Source organism: Hypanus sabinus, chromosome 7 (assembly GCF_030144855.1).
Source record: "Hypanus sabinus isolate sHypSab1 chromosome 7, sHypSab1.hap1, whole genome shotgun sequence".
Taxonomy (NCBI): Eukaryota; Metazoa; Chordata; class Chondrichthyes; order Myliobatiformes; family Dasyatidae; genus Hypanus; species Hypanus sabinus.
Genome location: NC_082712.1, coordinates 141096471 through 141105408, shown reverse-complemented (window position 1 = coordinate 141105408; position 8938 = coordinate 141096471).

The window sequence follows — 8938 nt, the reverse complement described above, 5'->3', positions numbered from 1 at the left end:
ACTAGTGAATACTGAAGCAAAATGTTTGTTTTGGGGACCTCCTCACCTCCTCTGACTCCTCAAGCACAATTCCTCTACTTTTCTAATCAGTCCTACCCTTATTCTAGCTATCCTCCTGGTCTTCACTTGCATGTAGAACAGCTTGGTAGTTTTCTTAATGTTTAGGAAGCAAGGGTTAGATAAGAGCTCTGTAGAGTTACATGGTAGCCCAGAAAGAGCTGAAGAATGGGCTTAGGAAAGCTAGAAAAAAGCATACAAAGGCTTTGAGTGCAGGATTAAGTTTCTTTAATGCTCTTGACTAGATGCTCCACACCTCTTAACAATAGTTCCTTCACCCTATCATTTCTCTGCTTCAATGGAACAGACCTATCCAGACCACCTAACCAAATACTCTTGAAAAAACCTCCACATTTCTGTTGTGCATTTACTGAAGTGTATCTGGTCCCAATTTATGCCCCCAGTTACTGCCAAATAGCATAATTCCACCCTTTCCCAATTAATACTTTCCCATACCATCTGTTCCTATCCCTCTCCAAGCTATAGTAAAGGCCATGGAATTGTGGTCAGTCTCCAAAATAATCTCTCACTGAGATATCTGAGATCTGACCTTGTTCATTTCCAAGAACCAAGACCAATATGGCCTCTGCACTAGTCCACCTATCTACATATTGAGTCAGAAATCCTTCCTGGACATATCCAACAAATTCCACCCCATCCGAACCTTCTGCACTAAGGAGGTGCCAATCAGTATTAGGGAAGTTGACATCCTCTATGACAACCAGCCTGTTATTTTTTCATGATTGTCATGGTAATGTAGTACTTAGTGCAATGCTATTACAGCTTGGAGCATCAGAGTTCAGAGTTCAATCCCAGCATCCTCTGCAAGGAGCCTGTACGGCCTCCCTGTGGAATGTGCAGGTTTCCTCCCACAATCTAAAGACATGCCCATTAGTAGGTTAACTTGTCATTATAAATTATCTTGTGATAAGACTAGGGTTAAGTTTGGAGTTGCTACTGGCATGGCTCAAGGGGCTTATTCTGTGGTGTATCCCTGAGTACATAATAAATAAACATTTTTAAAATCTGTCTCTCCACCAGTTCCTCAGTGATTTTGATGATGGAGGGGAGGGTCTATAGTATACTCAAAGTGATTGCTCCCTTCCTGTTTCTGACTTCCACCCATACTGACTTAGTAGACAATTCTTCTATGACATCCTACCTTTCTGTAGCAGTGATACTATGGTTGAGTAACAATGCAACTTCCCCACCTCTTTTACACTCTCCATTGCTTTTGAAACATCTAAACCTCAGTACACACAGCATTCATTCCTGCCCTTGAGGCAGCCAAGTCAGTACATCATTGTTCCAAAGATGGACTCGTACTCCAAGTTTTTCCCCCTTGCCCTGGCATGTTTTGCATTAAAATAGACCACTTCAACCCATCCCACTAACTGCAATTTTGCCCCATCAACAGCCAATCCTTCCCCACACTCTATATACTACATACCTGTACACCAACTCGTCTCTAACTCTGGTTTCCACCATCCTGCCCAGCTAGTTTAGACCCTCCCCAACAGCTCTAGAAAATATGCTCACAAAAATGTTGGTTCCCTCTCAAGTTCAGGTGCACCTATTCTTAATGTAGTTAATACCTTCCTCAGAAAAAACCCCAATAATCCAGAAATCAAACCATGCCCCCCACCCCACACCAATTCCTCAGCTACACATTCACCTGCCAAATCATTTTGTTACCTTCTGTAGTACACGACTCAGGCAGAAATCCAGGGAATACTACCCTTGAGATCCTACTTTTTGGCTTTCTACCCAAGTCCCTACGTTCTCTTCAGGGCCCCATCCCTTTTCTTACCCAAGTTTTATCAGATAAAGGTCATTTTTAAACTGAACTGTACTGCATTTGGTTTCTTGATTATTTTAAAGAAACACAAAAATTACTTAATGAAACAATTTATCTCTATCCCAATTGCCAGATAATGTAGGGAAAGATACTAAAATGTTTCTCTTCTCCCCATCTCCACACACACACACACACACACACACACACCCCCCAATGGACCAGTGAATCTATTGATTGAAACGATAAATAAGTGGAAAAAATAACATTATGCCCATGACCTTTCTGAACTGAAAGAGCTGGAATTATGAAGCTTGAGGCTATAAACCAAATTCTTGGTGAGAGGGGCAAGAAAGAACAAAAGGTGGTATATGTTACAACAGAGACAGGAGAGATGAAATAAGGATTGCTGGTCTGACAAAGAGTGGCCTGGTAATGTAAAACAAAAAAAATCTGAAATCTGTACTTCACAATCTTCTATCTTGCACCATGGCCTCACGTCACTTAATCTCTCCTTCAGTTTTGATGAAGGATTACCCAAATCCACTTTCTGTCCAACAGGAAACAACCAGATTTAGTATTTACAAACGTTGCCTTTCTCTACCTATGCTAGAAAGTATCACTGCTGCCATTATTAAAACTAACACATTCAAAGCTCTGCAATTCCCATTTTACAAATGCCTATGGTGGTTACAATACTTGAATGTTAATTAAAACTAAATGAGTAAGAAGTGCAAATTCAAATCCTTGCAGTAGAGGAATGTAAATTCTTTCTGCTAATTCTTAAATGCAATGTTCTGTAAAAAGTCACCTGCAAGCTCAAAAATGTCATCAACAGCAGACATTCGCTGTCCTTACCTACTGTAGTTGATATGACGCCAAAACTTATGGATAAAGATTTAACTGCCCTTTGCTATCGCCTGAGCAGGTCGCAGACTAGTGTTTTTTTTAAAAACTTACGAGAAGCAATTTAAACGTGACTATGTTCAGAAGGCCAGGATAGAGGACATCTTGTACATTATTAGGGTTGTCAATCACACGTTCTGCTTGCAGACTCATGCGACTATCACAATAGGATTATGTTCGTCACATAAACATGCTTACTACCAGTTAATGTTGATTTTGGTTAAGTGCTATTAGTCTTCCCAGTGACGACCAGATCCACAAGTAAAATTCTACAGCTCTCGACACCATACCTGTTTCCAAAGAGGAAGCATTTCGGAAAAATGCTTCAATAAGCAAAATTAAGTCAAGAACTGAAAATATGCTATCTGTTAAACCAGAGCTTTGATCCAAAACATCGACAATGCCTTTCTTCTGAAATGCTGCTTGATCTGCTAAGTTCCTCCAGCAAGCAGATTGTTGCTCCAAATTCCGGCATCTGTAGTCTTGCGTATTCAAAACGTGTTATCTGCAATTCAGTAGGCCATTCCTACTCACAGAGAGTGGCATGCCATTTACTATTGGGGAAAGCAGCTTTGGATATTCATTTATATTTATCATTATTATTGTAATGAACAGAGAGACATCTACCGGAAGTAAATTCCTTGTATGTGCACAGGTACTTGGCGATTAAAGCCTGATTCTGATTCTGATACTGAAGACGCTGCCTCCACCACTCTAAAAATATAGTGCTACAGTGGTAGCTTTAAATCAAGGACCTATTACGTTGATCTTAGTGTTAAGTGCAGGTGAGTATTTGTGCATTCATTCCACTAGAGGATGCTGTTCAGTGAAGAATGTCCTTCAGTAGTGTTAATGTTCTGAAAATATTAAGTAAAAATTTATATACTTCCCAAATATTTATTGAAAACACAAAGCTAAGTGTACTAAACAGAGAAAACATAATTTGCTATGTAAATTTTTACTCAAATTTTGTCCGTCCGCACCCCCTCCCGAAAGTACTGTGGAAGACAAGTACCGTATATACTACTGTTAGTAGTGAAAAAAGATGCAAAGTCTTGAGAGATGAGGTAGTTACACTGGTTATTACACCATTTCTGAAACACCATAGGTGCAGACCTGTACTTGCAATCAGTTCTTTTGAAAAGTAATTACTGAATTAATATGCATCAAAATAAGACTTTTGATCAACTTCTAAAGCCACATGTAAGAATTTTCAGTGACAATTTAAAATAGAGTCTAGCTAACTCTTATTTATCTAGCGATTTTTTTCATTTATCAATGAAATGCGATATCAACAGGTATCAATGGGAAGGAGGAATCAGATCGGGGAGGGGATGCAATGGCTGCAGTATGCAGCTGTCATTTGGAAGTCAATGGAACTACAAGTGGGGGGTGGGGGGAAGAGACAAATATTGCAACCAGAGTGTAAGTGATCTGTAAATCAGCCACTTCATCTGCGCTTGATCTCAACGATGTAGAGGAAGCTACAATGGAAGCACAGCCGACAAGATTGGAGGATGTGCACACAAATCTTTGCCTTTCCTGAAATCTGTTTTGATCCCCGCAAGATTATGAGGTGTGTGTAAACAAGTCTTGCAGCGCTTGTGCCAGCTGTGCTGGGATACCTGGTGCAGCTGACAAAAAAATATAATGGATAATGTGCTGCATGTGGTGGCTAGAATGGGAAAAGATGCAGGATAGTGATCTCTCTCTTCAGTTTGGAGTGGGTTGAGAGCAGAAACCTTGTGAACAGGAAATGTGGGCTCCATCATAGTAATGGGATTTTGGTTATCAAATTCCAGAAGTTTAACAAGCAATTACTAATTCATTTGAATTATGATTTAAATTTATCCAACATCAACAAACCTACCCCACTGCCACCCATGTTCAATGATTTTTTTTGTATTTATAAAAAGCAAAGTTCAGTGAGGAAGCTGACAGATATTGATGGACAAATGATTACTTATCTGCTTTTTCTTCAATTTTGCTGATCAAAGTAGTACATTCTGGGATAAGATCAATAAATCAAAGATCAGCATCATAGCTTTTCCTTTTATCGAGTTACTCACAGAATTTTCAATTTTTGACAAGCCCTAAAATCCATGCTTGTTAAAATTACAGTTATGTGATTGAGGAGGATCATTTTCAGAAAAGTGGAACAAATCCAAGACTTTGTATTAAAGTACTCATATAACAATAGGGCATCTTCCTGCAATGATTATTATCTTAATGGTTTCTAATGGATCACTTCACTTACAAGTCTCCCATGCCAAACAACTACTTTAACCTGAGAAATGTGCATTCAGTAATTCAGGATTATTAAATACAGGGAAAGACATCAACTGAAATTACTGAATTGTCACAATAAAGTCTTAAAAGTTTGAGTAAAGAATGGAGTGCCGATCAAGCATTGTTTTGCCCTGTATAGTGTTGCACTTCATGCATTTGATCGGAGCAGCATTCCATCACAATTTTGACTTGCAGATTACAGTGCTACATGTGATCACAGAAGTTCTCTACTTTGCCAGTGTTTTGGAAACTAAGCTTGGATCGTAGAATTACAGACATTACACAGGAGAAAAGACACAAGAAATTGAAATAGCATTTATTCTCACTTGAACAAAGGACACAAGGACATGTCTTCCGGTCATGTCTTTTTTGACCAAATTTTGTTAAATGCCCTCTTAAGTATGAGGATTTTGTTGTAATAATTTTAACTACATTTTTTTAAACTTTGACAAATTCACAGCAAAGTGCTGTGGCTTATTCAACTATCAAACATTTCCTCTATTTCATGGGTGGGGTTGATCTGATTCTCTCCAATATAACTAACAGTTATAAAACTGTGAAAGGATTGTCATTGACAACCAAACAGGCATCTTCCACGTGGTTAACATTACCAGAAGCACAAAAGCCAAATTTAAATTTATTTCTCATCCAAAGCAGAAAAATTATAGGCCATTTATTTCTTGCTTATAAAGAAATGTCCACATTTGGCCACCTGATGCAATCAGTGCTTCCAGGTTGAACACAGCACTAATTCTTCGTCTTGCTCTGCCATTCTACACACAGGTTATAAATTTTCAGAATTTTTTTAAATCTGGAAAAACAAACCAAAATAACTTTATGGTGTTATCCAAGAGTAAGTTAAAGTCCAGCACAGGCAACCCTTTATACAGAATACTCACAAGCATTGACCTTGAATTAATGCTACTTCAATTTCATCAGAATCAGGAAATTCAGGGTTTGAACCACATTATAGCAATCAGATTTCTCGATATTCATTAAAACTTCCTTTCAGAGTAGAGTGCACTTGAAATAGACTGTTGAGCAAGGCTGTCAGCCTTGTCTGCTTTCAGGTGAATGTAACAAATATCTTAACAGTATTCCTTTGCCCTAGCCAACATTAACTTTGCTGAAATTGCAGGAAAAAGTTAGGGCAGATATGCCAGAGGCCCAAAAGCCCCAACTACCTGCCATATTTATTCCAATTTAGTTTCAATCCAGCCTTCCAACAACTACATACTTCCCAGTATTTTGATGTGGCCCAGTACAGAATTCAAGCTGTATCTGAAGTAGCAGATTGATATATTTACAAACACACTGACAACAGGCAAGGCCTCCCCCATCCGCCCGCCCCCCAGAACCACTTACTATCAGTAGTGTTACACTCAGTAACATTTAGAAAGATTATTTTTCCCCCACATTTGAAACTAGCATAATAAAAATTGAAAGCAATGTAAACATCTGAAAAATAACTTACCTTTTCCCCTTTCCTTCTCCCAATTTCATCTATTCAATCAATATGAAGACTATTGTACATGAGCCAGATGAAAAATGAAGCAAGAAGTGTGGAAAGACTTCCCCGCCTGTTTAGTGGGAGACCTGTGGAAGTTAGTGTTGCCCAACTGGACTCCATCAGGAACACACTAGTTTAACATTGGGCCAGAGACAGCTGTAACACCAAATAGCCAAGTTCTTTCTTTATAGTCAAACTACCCTTCAATCATCCAAGTCTTTTCCTTCAATCTCATTTACATACTTATATTCTTGCTAATAATCTTTTAAAACACTGCAAAATCTGACACCTGTTTTCTATGCAAACAGTGGAGTTTTTTTAAAACCAGTAGGCAAGTTCATTAAAAGACCACAGACCAAAAGCAATGGTCAAAAACTAAGTGAATTCTATTGTGCAAAATCAATTTATGACCCAAAACTTCATGTCTTAAAATGAGTCAGAAATGGATTTAATAACCCCTTAACAAAACTGCTTTTTAAAGAGTCAGACTAATACAGTAATGCAGAAATTGATCCTACAGTCCGACTTACTCATGACAACCAAGATGCCCATGTAAGCTGGTCCAATTTGTCTGCATTTGGCCCATCCCTCTAAACCTTTATTATCTAGGTACCTGTCCAAATTTATTTGTTGTTGGTGCTTTTTTTTTTTAAAAAGGTTACTGGAGTTGCCTCCACCACTTTCTTCAGCAACTCATTCTATACATGTACCACCCTGTGTGAAGTTGCTGCTCCTCCTCATAAATCTTTCCCCTTTCACCTTAAACCTATGTCCTCTAGGTTTTTGGTTCCCTTTCCATGAGAAAAAGACTGAGCACATTAACCCTATGGCTCTCAAGATTTTATACACCTCTGCAGAATTACCTTTCAATCTCAAATGCTCCAAACAATGAAGTCATAGTCTGCCCAACCTCTCCCGATAACTCAAGCCCGTGGGTCCCACAAACATTCTCGCAAATCCTCTTTGCACTCTGTAGCTTAATGACATCTTATAAAATAATGTACAAAATACTTTATGTACTGTACACCCTCACCACTATTTTGTATAACTACAACACCCCAGTTCCTACACTGAATGTAAAATAAACAATCTGTTGGAGAAACTCACCACTGATTAGTTTACTGACAGGAGAAGGAAAGGGGTGGGGAGAGGGGTTTAAAAAAGATTGATCCAGACAGGGGAGGGAGTGGGGTGGAGTCACAAGGCATGACAGATGGAGGCAGACAAGGATGATGGAAGCATAAGTTGCCTGACTTGAACATTTGTCATTCCTCAGTCAACTTGCCTAGTTGAAGAATCAAGATCCCTGGAAGTTTCGATAACCATCATCAACAATATCATCTATTTTAGTGGTTTCTACATACTTAGCATACTTTGTATGTTCTCATCCAAATGATTTATATACATGACAAACAACAAACCCAGCACCAGGTCCTGTAAGACACCACTAGTCACGGGCCTCCAGTCCAAAACAAATCTTCCAACATCAATCTCTGCTTCTTACAATGAGCTAATAACATATCTACTTAGATAGCATGCCCTGGATCCCTTGCAGTCTTGTCTACACACCAAGTCCTAGCCTGTCTAACATCTCACCAGTCCCGCACTCTTGACAGCTTTTCTAACAGCAGGTCTAACACAACTGCATACAATTTCCCCAAGTACTACATCATGAATATCTTGCTAATCACACCCTAACATCCCATACTCAGTGTATTAACTGATGAAGGTCAGGGTGCCAAAAGAGCTACGCCACCATCACTGAAACCACTAATTTCAGTGTGAACATCAACATTTATGGTTTTCAATTCAAATTGCCAAAATGTATACAAGTAAGGGTCCCAAGTACAATACCTGGGATAAATTACTGGTCCTGGGCTCAAAGAAACAAAAGTCTATTACCTTCCATCTATTACTAAGCCAATTTTGGATACAAATTTGCCAATTTGCCTTGGACCAGTCCTCCAAATGGAACTTAAGTCTTTAAGACTTTGTAAACTACAACTACAATGCCCTCCATACTTTCTCATCCCTTCGAATAATTCAAACAAGTTAGACAGACCGGATCACTCCTAAACAAAGCCTTGAGTATTTTTTGATTTATCCCCGCCTTTCCAAGATTACAATGACCTTGGCCCTCAGTTTCTCAACTTCCCAACTCCTGATATTAGAATCACAGACAATATTACCTCTTTTTTAAATATACACACACACACACACACACCTACCAACTGTCGCTCCAAGCAGGATTTTAAAAAAATATATAAATAACCTGAAAACCATGTGGCACTCTAAATATTTTTTTTGTAATATGCATACTATGAATATATAGAATGAAAATTGAGAATCACTTTTGATTTTATTTATTAATTGAAAGGTAT